The sequence below is a fragment of the Gorilla gorilla genome, chromosome 6, assembly GCF_029281585.2.
Source record: "Gorilla gorilla gorilla isolate KB3781 chromosome 6, NHGRI_mGorGor1-v2.1_pri, whole genome shotgun sequence".
In the NCBI taxonomy this organism is placed as follows: domain Eukaryota; kingdom Metazoa; phylum Chordata; class Mammalia; order Primates; family Hominidae; genus Gorilla; species Gorilla gorilla.
The window spans coordinates 110,787,641-110,809,162 of NC_073230.2; the positions used below are offsets into that span (position 1 = coordinate 110,787,641).

The following is a 21,522-nucleotide window of genomic DNA, read 5'->3' on the forward strand; positions in this document are numbered from 1 at the left end:
CAATAAAATCATCTTTATGGGATTGGAACTGGATGCTGGGAGGCACTGCATCTGTCTCTATCTCTGGGATCATAAGCTCAAAGGTACATAAGAGCTTGGAGCTTCTGGGGGCTATTTTGCAGTTGAATGGAGAAAACTTGGCTGAATGGGAAAGAAAAGAAGGAGGAAAGAAAAACTAGAGTGAGGTCATGATGGCAATATTTGAACGCCTGGATCCAATTATGCCAGAGCCAGCACTAGCCTAACTTGATTTCCAGTTACAGGAGTCAATACATGCTCTTTTGTGCTTAGGCTAATTTGATGTAGGTTTCTGTCACTTGGAGACAAAGACCTACAAAGTCTTCTGACCCTCATTTTGTAAATGTGGAGAAAGTAAACCCCGGAGAGTGTTGGCCAAGATTAGACAATGCCAACGGATTAACCAGTGTACTAAAAATAACCCCAGAATCACAGGGTTGGGGAGCCCTTTTCCACACCCCAGCCATGTGATCTTCTATCCCTGTCTGATCAGCATGAACAGTGTCAGTCTTTGTCAGAGCGCTGGAATCTCTGGATGCCAAAATGATCCCGGACTCTCCAAATACTAATATCTTCTTTTCAAGTCTACCACTGCGCTTTACTTTCTCCCTTTTGTATTTTTTTTTCTCTTTAAGGAAAAAATACGGAATTTATTTTTAAGATTATCTCAAAGATCCCAAGGGCAGGAAGTATAACTGGGCCACCCAAATGTCACCCAAATGTCTAGACAGCCATTGGAAAATTAGGAATCTGTATTATGCTCTGTGTCTCCTGGGGCTACATGGCTTCTTAACTTTTGCTTTTCTCTGTTCTTCTTCCTTCTTCTCCCTATGGGCCTTCTCATCTTTGATACTCATGTCTTCCCCAGCACCTGGGTTACCCAACTGCCCAGTTCATGCATCCTAAAGGAGAGAAAATACAATAAATTTCTCAACCCTTAAAAGTTTACAGCTGAGAAAAAGTTTATGTTACTAAAGATAGATTAACAAGAGAAAAGCAAGTTTTACTTTAAAACTTGCAGTGCACATCGCACAGGAGGAACCTCCGATCAGGGGTATCTTTCAAGGCAATGGCTTGCAGTTCGGCCTCAAATCGTATTTCAACAAAGAGCCGTAACTCTTAGAGGAGTGACAAGACAAAGCAGAGTCTCTCAAAGGTGGGAAAACTGTGGGAAGGTAGCATAGTTTGCTCCCAGATTTCCCTGGCCCTGTGGTGCCGTCTCTGGGCTGACGAGCCAGTGAGAATTTACATCTCTGTCTTTAGGCAGGAAAGGGGCAGAGGAGGTGGGGAGGACTTTCATCTTTGTGAGTCACTGTACTATCATCAGGCAAGTAGAAGGAAGGGCAGGGTGTCCTCCCGCATTTTAACTTCGTTCAGCTCAACAATCCTCAGTATTTTAAAGAAAAATATTTTAGTTTCCTTCAATCCAAACAGAAATCCCATCAGTTCATTTAGATCAGTTGTTCTCGGACATTTTGCTCTCAGGAGTCCTTTATCGTCAGAAATTGTTGAGGAACCCAAAGACATTCTGTTTACATAGTTATTTTTATCAAGATTTACCATATTCAGAATTAAACCTAAAAATGTTTTAAAGATTTATTTGTTTATTTGATGATAGCAATAAGCCAATTACATGAAACAAAAAATTTTTTTTTGAGATTTTTTTTTTTCTCTCACTCTGTCGCCCAGGCTGGAATGCAGTAGCGCAATCTCAGCTCACTACAGCCTCCACTTCCTGGTTCAAGTGATTCTCCTGCCTCAGCCTCCCAAGCAGCTGGGACTACAGGTGCCTGCCACCACGCCCAGCTAATTTTTTTGTATTTTTGGTAGAGACGGGGTTTCACCATGTTGGCCAGGCTGGTCTTGAACTTCTGATCTCAGGTGATCTGCCCGCCTTGGCCTCCCAAAGCGCTGGGATTATAGGCATGAGCCACGGCGCCCAGCCAACATGTTAACAGAAATATTTTTATGAAAATAATGATATTTTCCAAAACAAATGACTTAAAGAATAGAATTGTTTTAAATCTTTGCAAGTATCTTTAACATCGAACTTACTAAAAGATGGCTTTAAAATAAGATAGAATAACAGGAACTGGATTTACCCTCCTGCTTGAAACAGCTAAGAAACTGGACAAAATGGGCCAGGCATGGTGGCTCACGCCTGTAATCCTAGCACTGAGAGGCCGAGGCGGGCGGATCACAAGGTCAGGAGTTTGAGACCAGCCTGGCCAACATGGTGAAACCCAGCTTCTACTAAAAAAAAAAAAAAAAAAAAAAAAAAAAAAATTAGCTGGGTGTGGTGGCGAGCGCCTATAATCCCAGCTACTTGGGAGGCTGAGACAGGAGAATCACTTGAAACCAGAAGGCAGAGGTTGCAGTGAGCCGAGATCATGCCATTGCACTCCAGCCTGGGCAACCACAGTGAAACTCTCTGTCTCAAAAAAAAAAAAAAACAAAAAAAAAAAAAAAAAGAAAAAGAAAAGAAAAGAAACTGGGCAAAATATATGAAATAATAGTTCTTAAGACATTAGGAAATGAAGGATAGTGATTTCTGGAGAGATGGAGAACAAGATGAACTGTACAATTGCCTTGAGAGAGTTCCCAGGCAGCAGTGCCAGGAGAGAAACGTAGTAAAGCTCTGTGGTCTCCCCAAGTTGAGGAGATAAAGCTGGGCGTGGGGGTGGGTCAAATTGGATAGAGAACCTGTGAAGAATACCAAAAAAGGAGAGCACTCAACAGACAGAAAATTCCCAAGATCTTAGAGGACACCTCTCAAATATTCAGGTGAGAACTGGTCAGTGAATGCATGAAAATAAACTAACCAAAGTTAATGAAAGAATAACCTGAAAAGATTAGGAAGGGCACACAATGTTGAAAATAGTGTCTATTTCCACCAGCCAGAATGGAAAACCTCATAATGGAAGAGCAGGTAGAGTACTCAGAAGAGAGTGCCTCAATTGTGGAGAAAAAATTAACACAAAACTAACCTAAACATCCTCTGGTCCTGCTTTAAAAAGCTTACCAAGCAAGACCCCAAAAGATCAAACTGTTTCCAAGTAATTTAATTATTTCCCAGAACAAAGTTTAAGGATATTTATAGGAATACAAAAATACCCCACACAGGGCCAGGTGCAGTGAACTTACACATATAATCCCAGCACTTTGGGAGGCCAAGGTGGGAGGACTGCTTGAGCCAAGAGTTCAAGACTAGCCTGGGCAACATAGCAAGACCCCCGTTTCTACTAAAAAAATTTTTTAAAAACTAGCCAGACATAGTGGCATGTTCCTGTAGCCCCAGCTAGTGGGAAGGCTGAGGCAGAAAGATGACTTGCTCCCAGTAGCTTGAGGCTGCAGTGAGCTGTGATCATGCCACTGCACTCCAGCCTGGGCAACAGAGAGAGACCCTGTCTAAAAAAAAAAAAAAAAAAACTACAACACCTAACAAAATAAAACTCACAGTGTCTGAAATCCAGTAAATAATCACCAATACAAAAAAGCAGAAAAATATAACATAAAATGAGGAGGAAAATCAGTCAATTGAAACTGAACCAGAAATGACAGATAATAGAATTTATAGAAAAGAACACTAAAATGGTTTATTCTTTTTTTTTTTTTTTTTTTTGAGATGGAGTCTCACTCCCATCTTGCAGGCTGGAGTGCAGTAGTGCGATCTCGGCTCACTGCAACCTCCACCTCCCAGGTTCAGGCAACTCTCCTGCCTCAGCCTCCTGAGTAGCTGGGATTACAGGCATGCACCACCACACCCGGCTAATTTTTGTATTTTTAGTAGAGATGGGATTTTGCCATGTTGGCCAGGCTTGTCTCGAACTCCTGACCTCAGGTGATCCACCCTCCTCGGCCTCCCAAAGTGTTAGGATTACAGGCGTGAGCCACCACACCCGGCCTAAAACAGTTTATTCTAACTGTATTCCATATATTCAAGGAACAAGCTAAAAGATTGAGCAGGTTAAGTAGAGACATAGTTTTATAAAGAAGACTGAACTTGAAATTCTAGAGATGAAAACTACAATGGAAATACACTAACTGGGGATGAGCAGCAAATTAGACACTGAAGAAGAAAAGACTAGTAAACTTGAAGATATCACCATCGAAGCCATACAAAATGAAACACACAGAGATAAAAAGAATGAAAAGAAGCAAACAGAACATCAGAGTGAGATGCAGAAGAGCTTTGAGTAGCCTAATACAAATGCCTTTGGAGTCCCTGAAGCAGGTAAGTGACAGAAAAAAAATTTTAAATAAATGATGGTCAAGATTTTAATAAAATCAAATTTGGTAAAAACTATAAACTCATATATCTACGAATCTCAATGAATCCCAAGCACAGGAAACATAAAGAAAACTGTGGAGTCTTGATAAGATAAGTAAGCAACAATGAGGAAGGGTCCCCAGGTGTGGGAGAACAGTTATTCTGAGAGATGGCTTACCACAAACAACCTGTTGGCACAGCATCCTATTTCCAAATACCTCGCTCTGCAAGTAGCCCCTTCAGCACAACCCTATAAAACTTCCCTCCTGCCCCCACCTCTTTGTAGACAGCCCCTTCTCTGCTGTGCTGCCCATTGCATTCTTACAATGTATCTTTGTACTTTCTCTAATAAATCTGCCTTTCTTTACCCGCTACTGTCTTGGTAAATTCTTTTACTATCCATGATGCCAGCCCCAGCCAGTCACACCTGTGACAAAAACTACCCCAACTTACTTCATATTCAAATAGCTTAAAACCAGTTTTAAAGAAAAAAAAAAACCTTAAAAGTAACCAAGGGGAAAAAAACCCCACATTATACATAGAGGAACAAAAAGAAGCATGACAGTGGACTTTTTTTTTTTTTTTTTTTTTGGAAACAGGTCTTGCTCTGTCACCCAGGCTGGAGTGCAGTGGTGCAGTCACAGCTTACTGCAGCCTTGACCTCCCAGGCTAAAGCGATCCTCCCACCTGAGCTTCCTGAGTAGCTGGGACTACAAGAGTGTTCCACCATGCCTGGCTAATCTTTTTTTAAATCTTTTGTAGAGACAGAGTCTAACTGTGTTGCCCAGGTTGGACTCAAACTCCTGGGCTCAAGCAATTAATCCTCCTGCCTCAGCCTCCCAAAGTGTTGGGATTATAGGCGTGAGCCATGGTACCCAGACTGACAGTGGATTTCTTGTCATGAACAGTGCAAGGTAAAAGAAAAATGGGACTGAAAAAAAATCCCTACCAAACCACGTCTCTTTTTTGTTTTTTTTTGTTTTTTTTTTTTGAGACAGAGTCTTACTCTGTCATCCAGGCTGAAGTGCAATGGCATGATCTCTGCTCACTGCAACCTCTGTCTCCCAGGTTCAAGTGATTCTCATGCCTCAGCTTGTTGAATAGCTGGGGTTACACATGCGCGCCACCACACCTGGCCAATTTTTGTATTTTTATTTTTTTTATTTTTTTATTTTTTGAGATGGAGTCTCGCTCTGTCCCCCAGGCTGGAGTGCAGTGGCGTGATCTCGGCTCACTACAAGCTCCGCCTCCCGGGTTCACGCCATTCTCCTGCCTCAGCCTCCCGAGTAGCTGGGACTACAGGCGCCCGCCACCACCATGCCTGGCTAATTTTTTGTATTTTTAGTAGATACGGGGTTTCACCGCGTTAGCCAGGATGGTCTCGATCTCCTGACCTCATGATCCGCCCACCTTGGCCTCCCAAAGTGCTGGGATTACAGGCTTGAGCCACTGCGCCCGGCCCAATTTTTGTATTTTCAGTAGAGACAGGGTTTTGCCATGTTGCCCAGTTGTCCAGGCAGGTCTCGAACTCCTGGCTTCAAGTGATCCGTCCACCTCTGCCTCCCAAGTGCTGGAATTACAGCTGTGAGCCACTGCACCCAGCCTCCAAACTGTAAGTCTTAGTTCATTAAAAAATCTTTCAAAAGTAAGAGCAAAATAAAATAAAAGACTTTTTCAGATAGACAAAAGCTGAAAGAATTTGTCACCAGCAGATCTGCATTAAAAGAAACACTAAAGAAAGTGCTTCAAGCAAAATCAAAAGAACAATAGCTAGAAATCTAGAGCTACACAAATGGATGAAGCAGTCCGGACTGGTAATTATGTCAATCAATATAGTTTTTTTTAATCATTTAAATATCTTGAAACAATAACAAATTATTTAAAGTAAAGATAATTACAGTGCACCGTGGCATTTATAACATATGTGGAAGCAATACGCATGACAATAGCACAAATGCTCAGAGGCTAGAAATGCAAGTGTATTATAAAATTATTTTACTATATGTGAAGTGGTATAACATCAATTGAAAGTAGACTATGGTAAGTTTAAGGTGTATTATATAAATCGTAAGGAAATCACTAAAACAAAACAAAAAAAACCAAGCTGTAGCTAATAAGCCAACAAAAATGATAAAAGGGAATTATAAAAATGTTCAATCCAAAAGCAGACAGAAAAGAGATAAAAGGGAACAAATAACTGATGAAACAAATACAAAACAAATACCAACAATGTATTAAATCCAGTCACGTCAATAATCACATTTCAAACCCAACCATATCAGTATTCACATTTTAGCCAGATGTAGTGGCAGGTGGATCATTTGAGGCCAAGAGTTTGAGATCACCCTGGGCAATATGGTGAAACTCTGTCTCTACTAAAAAAATAAAAATTAGCTAAGTGTAGTGGTAAGCACCTGTAATCACAGTGACTGGGAGGCTGAGCTGGGAGGATCACTTGAGCCCAGGAGGCAGAGGTTGTTGCAGTGAGCTGAGTTCAGGCCATTGCACTCCAGCCTGGGCAACAGAGTGAAACTCTGCCTCAAAAAAAAAAAAAAAATCACATTTATATAAATCATCTAAATGTTTCAGTTAAACGGCAGAGATTGAGAGACTGAATTTAAAAAACAAGACCAAACTATATCCTGGCTACAAAAATCACACTTTAAATATGAAGACACAAGTTCACTGAAAGTGAAAGGGTGGAATAATATATGCCATGATAACACTAATCAAAAGATAGCTGGAGTGGCTACATTAATATTAGACAAAGCTGATTTCAGACTAGAGAATACTATCAGGGATACAGAGGGTCATTTCATAATGAAAAAGACATCGACTCCTCAAGAGTTCATAACAATACTAAACATATATGTACCTAATAAGGATCTCAAAATAAATAAAGTAAAAATTTATAGAACTAAAAAGAAAAATAGACACATTCACAAATATAGTTGGATATTTCAATATCCTTTCCTTAACAATTGATGAGAAAAGTAGACAGATAATTAGTAAGTATACAGAAAACTTAAATAACACTGTCAACCAACTTGACCTGATTGACATTTATTTTATACTTCACCAAATTATTTTATACATTCTTTCTAAGTGTACATGGATCATTTACCAAGATAGGCCATATTCATGGACATAAAACAATTCTCAATAAATTTAAAAGGATTTGACTCATGCAAAACATGTTCTCTGACCACAGTGAAATTGAGCTAGAAGTCAACAACAGAAAGATTATCTCAAATGTTTGGAAATCCCAAAGCACTTGGAAATTAAAGCCGGGTGCAGTAGCTCACATCTGTAATCCCAGCACTTTGGGAGGCCAGGGCGGGCAGATCACTTGAGGTCAGGAGTTTGAGACCAGCCTGGATAACAAGGTGAAACCCTGTCTCCACTAAAAATACAAAAATTAGCCGGATGCGGTGGTGCGCATCTGTAGTCCCAGCTACTCAGGAGGCTGAGGCAGGCGGATCACTTGAAATCGGGAGGCAGATGTTGTAGTGAGCTGAGATCACGCCACCACACTCCAACCTCCAGCCTGGGTGACAGAGCAAGACACCAACTAAAAAAAAAAAAAAAAAAAAAAACACCATATTTGTAAATAACTGATGTGTCAGATAATAAAAGGGAAATTAGAAAGTATTTTGCATTAAATGAAATTAAAAACAAATATATGTAAATTTGTGCGATGAAGCTAAAGCAGTGTTTGGTAAATATTTTTAGCATTATATGCCTATATTAGGAAAGAAGAAAGGTTTCAACTCACTGACCTCAGCTGCCACTTTACAAAACTTGAGGGGAAAAAGCAGAAGAGTAGAATCAAATATGAGAATGTTAATCAATGAATTAGACAATAAAAAACAACAGAGAAAAATCAGTAAAATCAAAAGCTGGTTTTTGGAAAATTACAATGAAATTTATAAAACTCTAGCCAGACTAAACAGGGCAATGAGAATATATAAATTTCCAGTATCGGGTATGAGGGAGGTGACATCACTATAGATTCCACAGATAATAGAAAGACAATCAGTGTGCTAGGCATGATGGCTCACAACTGTAACCCACCATTTGGGGAGTCTGAATGGGAGGATCACTTGAGGCCAGGAGTTTGAGACCAGCCTGGGCAACATAGCAAGACCCCATCTCTGTAAAAAATAAACCAGGCATGGTGTTGTGCACCTGTAGTCCCAGCTACTCAGAAGATGGCTTGAGCCCAGGAATTTGAGGCTGCGGTGAGCTATGATAGCATCACTGCATTCCAGTCTGGGCAACAGAGTGAGGCCCTGCCTCTGAAAAAAAATTAAAGAAGAAAGATAATAAGGGAAATTTTAAAAAATTTTATGCCAATTATTAATGCCAATAAAATTTTTAAAAATTTGGTGGTTTGTCTTTCAAACCACCAAAGCTTACTCAAGGAGAAATTCCTTGAAAGTCACAAGCTCCCCAAAATCACTTTCATTAAATACATTGAATTTGTAGCTACAAAACTTTCCTACAAGGACTCAAAGCCCAGATGGTTTCACTGGGGAATTCTGCCAAACATTTAAGGAAGAAATAATATGATTCTACACAAGTCCCCTCAAGAAAAAATGAAGAGGTGGGAAAACTTCCCAACTCATTTTATGAAACCAGCATGCCAAAACTAGATGAGTTATAATAGGAAAAGAAAACTACAATCTAATATTTGTCATGAGCATAGACATGAAAATTCTTGACAAAATGTTAACAAATTGAATACATCAATATAAACAAAAGGATAATACACAACCAAATGGGGTTTATCCCAAGACTGCAAGGTTGGTTTTAACATTCAAGATTCAAACAATGTAATTCTCCATATTAATGAACTAAAAAAAAAATCCACACAACCATCTCAATAAATGCAAACTTTTTTTTTATAAAATCCAACATCAATTCTTGATAAATACTCAGCGAATGAGAAATAGATAGCAACTTCCTCATTCTGATAAAGTCCATCCATAAAAAACTTATAGCTAATGTTATATTTAATGATGAAAAAGAATATTTTCCCTCTAATGTCAGAAACAAGGTGGCTGTTCTCACCACTTCTATGTGACATTGTACTGGAGGTTCTAGTCAGTGTAATAAAGAAAGAAAAAGAAAGAAAAGACATACAGGTTGAAAAGGAAGAAGAAAAACTATCTTTAATCACAAACAACATGTTTGCTCTGTAGAAAATCCAGTGGAATCTACAACAACAGAAAAGCATTTATAATTAAGTGAGTTTAGCCAGGTTGCCAAATACATGACTAATAAACAGAAATCAATTGTATTTTTAAGTACTAGCAACAAATGTTTGAAAATTGGAAACCGAAACTTTTAACATGCCATTTACAATAGCATCCAAAAATGAAATATGTAAGGATAAATCTGACAAAAAATGTGCAAGACCTGCCTGTATATTAAAACTATTAAAACATTGCTGAAAGAAATTAAAGAAGAACTAAATGAATTAAGAGATAGTGTTTACAGATTGAATGACTCAATATTGTACAGATATCAATTCTACCCAAATTGATCTATAGAGTCAGAATCCTAATACGGTTTTTGTTGTAGAAATTGACAAGTTGATTTCAAAATTTGTAGAGAAATGCAAAAGACTTGGAATAGGCAACAACTGTGAAAAAAAAACAAACTTGGAGGACTTTAACTACCTGAGTTCAAGAACTATTATAAAGCTACGGTAATCAATAAAGTATAGCATTGACATAAAGATAAACAGAGCAACAGAAGAGAGAATCCTGAAACAGACCCACACACATGGACAACTAATTTTTGACAAAAGAGCAAAGGCAATTTGGTGGAGAAAGGGTTACTTTTTCAACCATGGTGCATGCCTGTAATTCCTGCACTTTGAGAGGCCAAGGCAGGAGGATCACTTGAGCCCAGGGTTTGAAACCAGCCTGGGCAAGCAGGTGAGACACGGTCTCTACAAAACAGTTTTAAAAATTAGCCAGGTATAGTGGCATGCACCTGTGGTCCTAGTTACTTGGGAGGCTGAGGCAGGAGGATTGCTTGAGCCAGGGAAGTCGAGGCCACAGTGAGTCACGATCATGTCACTGCACTCCAGCCTGGGTGACAGAGCAAGACCCTGTCTCAAAAATAAAATAATAAAATAAAATAAAATAAAATAAAGAGGTTGGCCACACCAAGCACTAGTGAACATATGGAGCAACTGGAGGCCTCATACACTGATGCTGGGAATGTAAAATGGCATCACCATTTTAGAAAACAGTTTAATAGTTCCTCAAAAAATTAAAGAGACACTTACTATATGGCCATTTTACTGCTAAGTATTTATCAAGAGAAATAAAAGCTTATGTCTATACAAAGTCTTATATATGAATGTTCATAACAGCTTTATTTGTAATAGCCCCAGTGAGAAACGTAAATGTTTATGAAAAGGTGAATGAATAAACCAAATGTGATATATATCAAAATATATGTGTTTCACCCAGGCTGGAGTGCAATGGTGCAATCATGGCTCACTGTAACTCTGATTTCTGGATTCAAAAGATCCTCCTACCTCAGCCTCCCAAGTAGCTGGGACTATAGGGGCATGCCGCCACATCTATCTAATTTTATTTTTTTGTAGAGCAGGGTATTGCTATATTGCCCAGCGTGATCTTGAACTCCTGGCCTCAAGCAATCCTCCTGCCTTGGCCTTCTAAAGTGTTGGGATACAGGCATGAGCCACACCTCCTGGCCTGATATATTAATACAATGGAATATTGTGCACTAATATACTAGGAATGGAATATTGATATATGCTACAATGTGGATGAATGCCAAAATAACTAGCTGAATGTAAAAATCCTGACAAACATGAATACAACTTAATATATATAAACTTCTAAACTAACTTATGACAGAAAGCAGATTAGTATTTGTCTGGATATGGGAGGATGTCCAGAGGTACAGCAGCGAGTGGATACAAAGGGGCATAGGGAAACCTATGGAGATGATGTTGAGGTTTTATTGCATATATATGTCAACATTTACCAAATTGTACACTTTAAATATGTGCAGTTTATGTTTATTATACTGTGCTTCAATAAAGATATTAGCAAATAAAGAAGATAGCTATGTTCTTATTGTGCTTCCTTATTCAGTTTGTTTTGATCTGTTATTTTAAAGTACATGAAGAAAACCCAGCCTCACACAGATATGTTCTTGGAAAAGAAAAATATTTTATTAGCCCCTTCCGATAACTGTGGATGTTCTTTTATGCTATACCAAAACTTGACACGTGGTAGGTTAAGTCATTGAGTAGAATCTAAAACCATACAATATACTTTTCATTCTGTTACATTAAAACCCATTGTTTCATACTACACTTTGATGGGTCTTTTACCTATATGTGATTTTGACCTTGCAGACCCATGAAAGAGTCTTGAAAAACCCCCGGAGATCCCTGAACCACATTTTGACAATCACTGGTGTAGATTTTTCGTTTTTTTAAAGTTTTCTCTTCTAATGATTAAATTATCAAGCCGGGCGCAGTGGCTCACACCTGTAATCCCAGCACTTTGGGAGGCCGAGGCGGGCAAATCATGAGGTCAGGAGATCGAGACCATCCTGGCCAACATGGTGAAACCCCGTCTCTACTAAAAATACAAAAATTAGCTGGGCCTGGTGGCTGGCACCTGTAATCCCATCTACTCAAGAGGCTGAGGCAAGAGAATCACTTGAACCAGTGAGTCAGAAGTTGCAGTGAGCCGAGATCACACCACTGCACTCCAGCCTGGGTGAGAGTGAGACTCTGTCTCAAAAATAAATAAGTAAATAAATGAATAATCAACTGAAGTGTAGGCAGCTCTCTTCACTGAGCTCAGACCATACAGAAGTGAGGAAGGGAGGAAGGCAGGCTTTGTGCTGATTTAAGGACTAGATACGCTGGGTAGTTTGGATCACTTCCATTTCTGCACCAACTGTTACTTTCTTCTTTAACACCCTCTTGAAACAAAGTTCCTAAAAGACTTGCTGCTGTAACTGTTTGCCACATATGAGCACTCAGGGGAACGGGGTTAAATGTCACTGACACCACTCAGCTGACATATTCTGTTGGAACAAATCATCTATCTTAAGTCCCTGAGGAAGGAACAGCATTATTTACATTTACTGTCAGCATATAACTAGGATCACCAGTGTATTAGTCCATTTTCACACTGCTATAAAGATGCTAGCCAAGACTGGGTAATTTATAAAGGAAAGAGGCTTAATTGACTCACAGTTCTGCATGGCTGGGGAGGTCTCAGGAAACTTAACAATCATGGCGGAATGGTAGCAGGCCCATCTTACATGATAGGAGGTGAGACAGAGCGAAAAGGCCAGGGGAAACTGCCATTTATAAACCATCAGATCTCGTGAGAACTCCCTCACCATCAGGAGAACAGCACGGGGGAAGCACCCCCATGACCCAGTCACTTCCCACCAGGTCTCTCCCTCAACACCTTGGGATTATAATTCAAGATGAGAGTTGGGTGGGGACACAAAGCCTAACTATATCAACCAGGGTCTCTGGGCCTAAGAAGTGTCAAAAGGAAAATACTGCCACATTATTTAGGGCACAAAACTTTTAAGATGTCAACATAACGGAAACATTTGTCCCAGCCTCCTCAATCATTGTACCCACTCACAATGTCTTCATCATTTGTCCAAAAATGTTTTTGATCAGTGTTTTAATAATGACAATTCTGGCTCACCAAGAATAGCTTTGGGGCTTAAAAAAAAAAGTCTTCTCAGACAAATTGAATTGGAATCTCTGGGGGTGGGGCAGAGTTGTTAGTATGGTTTTAAAGATAATCTAAGTCATTCTGAAAGGCAGCCAGTGTTAAGACCATTATGAAGATATCATATTCTAAGCAAACCTCTCATCTCTTTCTAATGCTCTCCCTTACCCTCCACTCAATGAGTAGCTATGTTCAAAGACCTACACTACGTGTTTTGGAACATGTAAAAATGGGCCTGGCACAATGGCTCACACCTATAATCCCAACAGTTTGGGAGGCCAAGGCAGGACGATCACTTGAGCTCAGGAGTTCGAGACCAGCCTGGGAAACATAGGGAGGCCCATCTCTACAGAAAATTAAAAAATTAGCCAGGCATGGTGGCACACACCTGTGGTCCCAGCTCCTTGGAAGGCTGAGGTGGGAGAACAGCTTGAGCCTGAGAGGTGGAGGCTACAGTGAGCCATGATCACACCACTGCAGTCCAGCCTGGGCAACACAGAGAGACCCTGTCTCAAAAATAAAAAAATAAATAAAATAAAATAAATAACAAAAATAAAAATGGTAAGACATAGACTTTGATGAGCATCTTACAACCTTGCTACACAAATGTTACGCACCATTAGAGTGGCCAAGTTAGGCTGGCTTAAATGATATGTCTACCTAGCAATTTTATAAGACGTGTGAAGAGCATAAAAAGAGTAAATTGGAAAGAGAAGGCCAAGCTAAACAATACACAAAGAGCCAAAGGCAGAGGTTTTGTCACCAGCTCTCAGGGTGGCAATCAGAGTCTAGTACCTGGTGGGGACTGGAGCACAGACGGAAAAATGAAATGAAAATTAGTCAAGGGTCCTGTGTCCCAATCCTGGGATTCACTATTTAGAATAAGACAAATAACTGCCACCAAGAGCTACATTTTAGAGATGGGTAGAAGATCAATGGGAGAAGAAACTTCTGTTCCCAGAGTTTTAAAACAAGGGCCTACTAATGAGATGCAGTCTGATTAACTCCTGGTAAAATGGCTGAATTAGGACAGGCTGATTTCAAGGAATTAGGAAAACCTGAAACTGAAGAGGGTCACGCCTGAACACCAAGGCCCTGCTTAAAAGCGCGATTGCTTAATCCTACCAACCCAAAACAAGTGAAAATTCACTCAGGAAGCAGTGAAAAAGCCTAATTTGCTAAAGTGATGGGGCATGGTAAGAAACAAAAGTGTCTTAAATTACCTGCCCCACAAAAAAATAGACTTCCTCAAATTAGGACAACTGATGAAAACACTCTGCTAGAATAATGGGGTAGCTGAAGTCCTCCACAAGACAGCTTTTTAATTTCCTTTTAGAAACAAAATTTAAAATACAAAACAACTGGTCGGGTATGGTGGCGGGCGCCTGTAGTTCCAGCTACTCTGGAGGCTGAGGCAGGAGAATCGCTTGAACACAGAGGCAGAAGTTGCAGTGAGCCGAGATTGTGCCATTGCACTCCAGCCTGGGCAACGAGCGAGATTCTGTCTCCAAAAAAAGAAAAAAAAATTAAATTAAATATTTACATTAGGAAATTATGACCACAGTCTACTTTCTGAGAATAAAAGAATTCTTAATTCTACTGCTTATTAGCAATAGAGAAAGAATATTTGAAGGAAAAATATCTCTGAGTGTTAAAGCAGAATGAGGATTAAATCAAGTAATTCTAATTCTGTCCCATCTTTATTCAGATGGGATAAATGGCTACTCCAGGTCACCAGGAAATCTGTCTGAATGCAAAGGTACAAACCTAGGTTCTTGATATTTACAGCAGGACCTTCCTTCTATGCATAGTCAACTGACATTCAAAAAATATACCATTGTAAAAAATATGATTTTCAGGATCACCTGCTATGTGGAAAAGCATATGTAGAATCACAATGTTGAGTAGGACCTGAATGCATCCACTAAGCCAATCTTCTTTGCAAGAAGGTGAACTTCAAAACTGCCCAAGGCATCATTAGGGTTGGAGAATCCACAGCTTCTATTAACACTTCACGTTGGCAGTGGCTCACGCCTGTAATCCCAGCACTTTGGGAGGCCGAGGCAGGCGGATCACGAGGTCAGGAGATTGAGATCATCGTGGCCAACATGGTGAAACCCCGTCTCTACTGAAAATACAAAAATTAGCTGAGTGTGGTGGCATGTGCCTGTAATCCCAGCTACTTGGGAAGTTGAGGCACGAGAATCGCTGGAATCCAGGAGGTGGAGGTTGCAGTGAGCCGAGATCACACCACTGTACTCCAGCCTGGTGACAGAGCGAGACTCCGTCTCAAAAAACAAAAACAAAAACAAAAAACACTCCATGTTGAGGGAATAATTGATAGTTTTTTTTGTGAATGGCTAGCCCAGATCTAATGATACAAGTCAAATGACTATGTGTTATTTTAAATCCTAGGGTTGATGAAGAATGATCAGGTCTTTGCCATAAACTGTCATATGCTTAAACACAAAGGTAGGCTTTCCATTTAAAAAATTTTCCATATCAAGTAATCCAAGTGTTTTCTCCCAAAGCCTTTATATTTCATCCTTTTAACAACTTAGATTTCTTTCTTCAGATAGCTTTGGTTTCTCCAAGTTCATTTTCTAGTTGGTCTTATTTACTGAAATCACTTTGAATTCTTGCCTGTTGTCCAAAGGGGAGCCAAATAAAAATGATAGTATTAATAGTTAATACTTTTTGAGAGTTGTAGGATTACTATGTGTCAAACTCTGAACTAAGCATCTCTCTAAATGGCATGATAATTTGCTATTGGAAGAGACTCAAAAGAATGAGCAATATCTTTCTTTCCCCTATTCCAAGACGACCAGAAGATAGTCATACAATCCTATTTTGAGACTAATTCCCTCCCCTCTAAGGGTATTATTGCCTTTGGAGTTTCTAGGCTGAAAACAGAAGTTGTCAAGTCCCCGAGGACAACTACTCACCCAGGCTTTGGTTTGAAAATCTGGTGAATTGAGAAGAGGCGGTGGAGACTGAGGAGGTGGGAGTTGCTGGTAGAGGCGCTCCTGCCCAAGACAGGTTGCAGGTGTGCCTAATGGCGCACGGCTAGGAGGTATGTGTGGAAGGATTCTGGGATCTGAGGCCTTGTAGCAGAGGTGAGGATCTTGAGGCTGAGCCTGGGTTCAGCAGGAAGGACCTCTGTGAGGAGCACTGCTGAGCGGGCTGCAGTGTCCACACCCAGCAGGCGCAGGGGGAGTTGGCTGGGCACCAGAAAGCACCAAGATGGAAGTACAGATGCCACCAGAGAACAAAGAGCAACCCAATTCTGTGTTTTTCGGGCATTAGCTGAAGCCCCTGGGTTTTTGTGCCAATCTAAGAAGGAGGGGCTCCTCCACACATAACAGGTTGATTCTTTTTTTTTTTTTTTTTTAATGACAGGGTCTTGCCCTTTTGCCCAGGCTGGAGTGCAGTGGCATAATCGTATCTCACTGCTACCTCAAACTCCTGGGCTCAAGCAACCCTCCCATCTCAATCTCCCATGTAGCTGGGACCACAGGCATATGCCATGCCACCATACCTGGCTAATTTTTACATTTTTTCATAGGGACAGGGTCTTGCTATGTTACCCAGGTTGGTCTCCAACTCCCGGCCTACCAAAGTGCTGGGACTACAGATGTGAGCCACTGTGCCCAGCCTGACTTGATACCTTTTGAATAGGTACTCAAAGCCAGATTTAGGGAGTGTTGTGGAACAAGTCCCTGCCCGTTACACAGATATCTCTTAATTTCACACTCACAAGAACCACATGAGGCTCCAGTATTAGTTGCTTCCTATCTCATTTTACAGATGAGGATTATGGAGGTTAAGGAACTTGCCCGAGGCCATATACATGCTTCAAGTCAGTCCCAGCTCTGCCTGATTCCAGAGCCTGTGATCTTCACCAGAGTGCAAGATAACTTGAGCTATTCTGTAAATTTTTTTTAAATGGTGTCACTTTGCAAATAATTAGAAATCAACTCTATCATTCAAAGGTGAAGAAAGGCCAGGCACAGTGACTCGCACCTGTAATCCCAGCACTTTGGGAGGCCAGGGCAGGAGGGTGGATCATTTGAGCTCAGGAGTTCAAGACCAGCCTCGGCAACAGGGGAAATCTCGTTTCTACAAAAAATACAAAAATTAGCCGGGCGTGGTGGCCTGTGCCTGTGGTCCCAGCTACTCAGGAGGCTGAGGTGGGAGGATCACTTGTGCCTGGGAGGCTTCAGTGAGCCATGATCGCACCCCTGCACTCCAGCCTAGGCAACAGAACGAGACCCTCTCTCAAAAGACAAACAAAAACAACAGCAAAGGTGGAGAAAGAAACTGAGGTCAACTTAATTATATATACCCTGTGCTATAGTTTGTTTGACCCCTCCAAATCTCATGTTGAAATTTGACTCCCAATGTTGGAGATGGGGCCAATGAGGGGTGTTTGGGTCACAGGACAAATCATGAATGTCTTACTCATGATTTACTCATCTCCGCCTAAATGTCTTGGTGCCATCCTCCTAGCAATGAGTTCTCACTCTATTAGTTCCCGTGATAACTGGTTGTTAAAAAGAGCATGGCACCTCTCTCCCCACACTTGCTTCCTCTCTCCCCATGTGATTTCTGTGCATGCTGGCTCTTCCCTTCCCTGATGAGTGCAAGCTGTCAGAGACCCTCAGTAGAAGCAGATGCTGGTGCCAGGCTTCTTTTACAGCCTGCAGAACCATGAGCCAAATATATCTTTTAAAAATAAATTACCCAGTCTGAGGTATTCCTAGATAGCAACACTAAATGGACTGAGACACCCTTGGATACAAACTTGTACCATGTCAATATTTTAGTTACATAAAAAATTCTAGCATAGTGAATAGAACCCTTAATATATACTAAATTTTAAATTAAAAAAAGACCAGCCCTGAAAACTAGTGAGACCCCGTCTCTACATAAAAATAAAAAATGAGCTGAGTGTGGTGGTACACACCTGTAGTCCCGGCTAGTTGGGAGGCTTAAGTGGGAGGATCACTTCAGTCTAGGAGGTTGAGGCTGCAGTGAGCCGTGCTTGCACCACTGCACTCCAGCCTGGGCAACAGAGCAAGGCCCTGCTTCAAAATATCAATCAATCAATCAATCTCAGTCTGGAGCTGTTTACTAAGTATCCTAGTGAAGATGGTGACATCTCAAGTGTTGTACTCACCAAGCAACTAAGAAATCAGGCACTGTGCTAGGCAGTCTTCATCTTGAAGATAAAATTCAAATTTCTTGGCTCCACAAAGTCATCTTCCAGCATTATCTTCTACTCTTGCCTACACATCATTTTCCCCAGCCATACTAAACTGTTCACATGTGATACAGTAAACTGAGTACCTTCCCTACTTTGTATCAGCTGCAAAGAAAGTAGGTCCAATTGGAAAAGGCAGTTGGGTTTTATTCAGTGGCCAGAGAATAGAGAAGGGGAGCTCTTGCTCTAAAGTCACCTTCTCCTGGAGCAATAGGAGTCAGGGGACTGCAAAGAGTTAGATGAGAGGCAGGGGAGGTATATAACATGCTCAGGGTGGAGTTCCACACATGTGCAGTTCCCAAACATGCTTCTTCATACATTGTATGTATACAACATGGTGGCCATTTTCATTTAGGGGCAGGGATTTTAGCATTGTAATGATATGTTAAAGGTCTAAAAGTTACTACCCGAGCTATTGCTCGGTTTCTCTGCTCCTGCCAGTTTTGGGCAGTTTCTGTTACTTTCTTCTCCTTTCTCCATTATCACTACCTCCTTTTTACTTTATGGCTTTGCTCAATTCATGGTTTCTCCTGGGTTTCTGCTTTTCTAGCAACTCCTCCTGCTAACACTGTGTCCTAAATTCAAATTTGCAGTAAGAGAGAATCTCACTGAGTTAGCAAGTCACCATCAAGGATACAGTGCATCTATTGGGCAAAGCTCTCATGCCAAAACCAACCCTATAGGCTACTTGCAGGCACGTAAAATGGCTGGCTGCTTTAGAGCAAGGCACCAATCGCTGACCACTGAGTTACGGCCCAGAGAGAAAAGTGATACAGTCCAGCAGGGCTTGGTGAACATGCAGAAACACTTTCTGCTCTGTTCAGATGAAGGCTGACAGTGTGGCAAGCCCTCACAGTACCATCTAGTATACAAGGGTTCCACTCAACCTGTAAACCTTAAATAGTTCTCCCATACTCTAGGTACGATTATCTCTCATCGAAATCTAAATAACTTATAACATAAAATCAGGAAAGGAAAAGATTAAAGGTGGACAGGGACAGAATCCTGGGGACTGAGGGAGAGTTGGGCTCAGAGAGCAACATCTTTTTGACAGAGCTGTAGTAGGGAGAAGATGGTAGAATTCATGCTTAGTGATTTCTATCTTTTCAGTAAAGTTAGAGGAAACAGATACAGATGAGAGAAACTTGAGGGTGATAAAGGAGGTTCAAAAGAGCCATTGTAGGCAGCATATAAATGGACATGAAATGGATTAAAAGGCACATTGCCAAATATAGAGCTGAGAGATTTCAGCTACATCTTGATAAGCATGATTTCTAGAAAGTCAAGTTCAATGCTCTCCAGCAACTCCAAGTATGAACAGTGAGCAGACAACTTAAAGTTGAGAAGCAGGTTGAAAATGAAAGGACTCTAGGGTGCTGTTAGTGAGAGTATCCACATATAAATGAGCCAGAGATATAAAAATGAAGAGATATGAATGGAATATGCATCTGAGAATTTAGCAAAATTGCTCATAATTGGATATACAGTAACACATAGGCTTGCAAAAGGATGAGACTTTCCTCCCACATTTTAGTGTGCCTGCTTAGGAAGAAAGGGAATTAAATGTCAACTTCTTGTAAAAGAATTTTTCACATGCAGGAGAATGATAGTTTATAAGAAGGATGATTCTTAATAGTTCTCACATTTGGTGGGGATGCATATGATATCTTATGTAATATGAATGATTTAGCTTGGAAATTTTTGTTAATTGCCCTAGGCCGTTACTTGTTTTTCTTGGTAAGAAAGGTGAAGAGAACCAATTTTCCTGCATAACTAACACATCAGTTCCTTGCTAGGTGCTTTACATATGTTATCTCATTAATCCTCCTAATAGCCCTGTAAGATAGGTATTACTGTTAGTAATTTACAGCTGAGAAAAGCAAAGCTCACAGAGGTTAAGTAATTTGCTCAAGATTGTAAAAGAAGCCTGATGCCAAAGCATATGTTCTTTCCACTAGGGCACACTGCAGAGTTGAACAGGCAGATGTCAAGATGAATTCTGACATTTTCCTATTGCCAAGGTTTATTAGTTTGTATATGACCTCACTAAAAAAATGGACAGATAATTTATCAATATATTTGTTCTCCCCAGGGTATTCTTCCTATGATGAACAATTTTGATCAGTCAAGAGGTGCCAAATGCTTACACAAAGATACGATTATAGAATGTATACCTGCAAAGGGGATACGGAGAGTTTGGATTCTATCATTGAGTAGTTGTGCAACCTTGGACAAGCTTCTTAACCTCTTTTGGGTCCTATTTTTTTCATTTGGTAAAATGGGGACTTTGGAATGAGTGGTGTCGAAGGTCCTATTCGACTCAAGTCACACATTAGGTAAATATATTGTGATATTTCTGGGTATCAGGCACTGTTCCAGGTGCTGAGAATAGTGGTAAATACAGTTAATATCTCATGGAATTTACATTTGTCAACCTAAAATAATCAAAAGGGTTAGAATCCAGTAAATTGGCCAGGTGCAGTGGCTCACACCTATAATCTCAGCACATAGGCCAAGGCGGGCAGATCACCTAAGGTCAGGGGTTCAAGACCAGCCTGGCCAACATGGTGAAACCCCCATCTCCATTAAAAATACAAAAATTAACCAGGCATGGTGGTACATGCCTGTAATCCCAGCTATTTGGGAAGCTGAGGCATGAGAATCACTTGAACCTGGGAGGTGGAGGTTGCAGTGAGCTGAGATCGTGCCACTGAACTCCAGCCTATGCGATACAGTGAGACTCCATCTCAAGGAAAAAAAAAAAAAAAAATCTAAGTTTGAGTAAGTTTACCCAAGCACAAAGTTTTACAACAGTCCCCGGAGAAGCACATATTCCAAAGGATGGAAGTCAGTGTTCTGAAGTCTAGAAGTTTGGGATCATTTGTATAGACAAAGTTTAGGGGAGCTTAACAGATTTCTACATCTTTCTATAGAAGGTTTAATGCATAATTCAATGATCTAATTAGCTGAGGTGGTCTTTCTTTCTCTTAAAAGGTATATTTAATATTCCACACTGAAGATGTAACAGTCATGGGGGTCTTTTGCTCCACCTGGTCTGATTTAGGTATAGGACAATAAAAGAGGCAGTTAATCTATAACAAAGATTAGGGACTAGAAGAGGCAGAAGTTTGGTCTCTGGTCTTTCCTAGTCATTTACAGAACAAGAACAATAAGGAAGAAAGTTAATCTATAATCTAAGAAGCAAAAGG

At 40.5% G+C, this 21,522-nt stretch overlaps 1 protein-coding gene across 2 annotated transcripts in view; it reads right to left on the reverse strand.

Moving 5' to 3' along the window:
* The window catches only part of PHTF2 (putative homeodomain transcription factor 2), a 183,985-nt gene continuing 162,463 nt past the window's right edge, over positions 1 to 21,522 (reverse strand). The window contains exon 19 of one of the 2 annotated variants that reach the window (XM_055392512.2): positions 1 to 920. The gene's annotated coding sequence lies outside the window, so the exon portion shown is untranslated. The remainder of the gene's footprint in view (positions 921 to 21,522) is intronic. The other variant, XM_055392514.2, reaches the window with a different exon arrangement.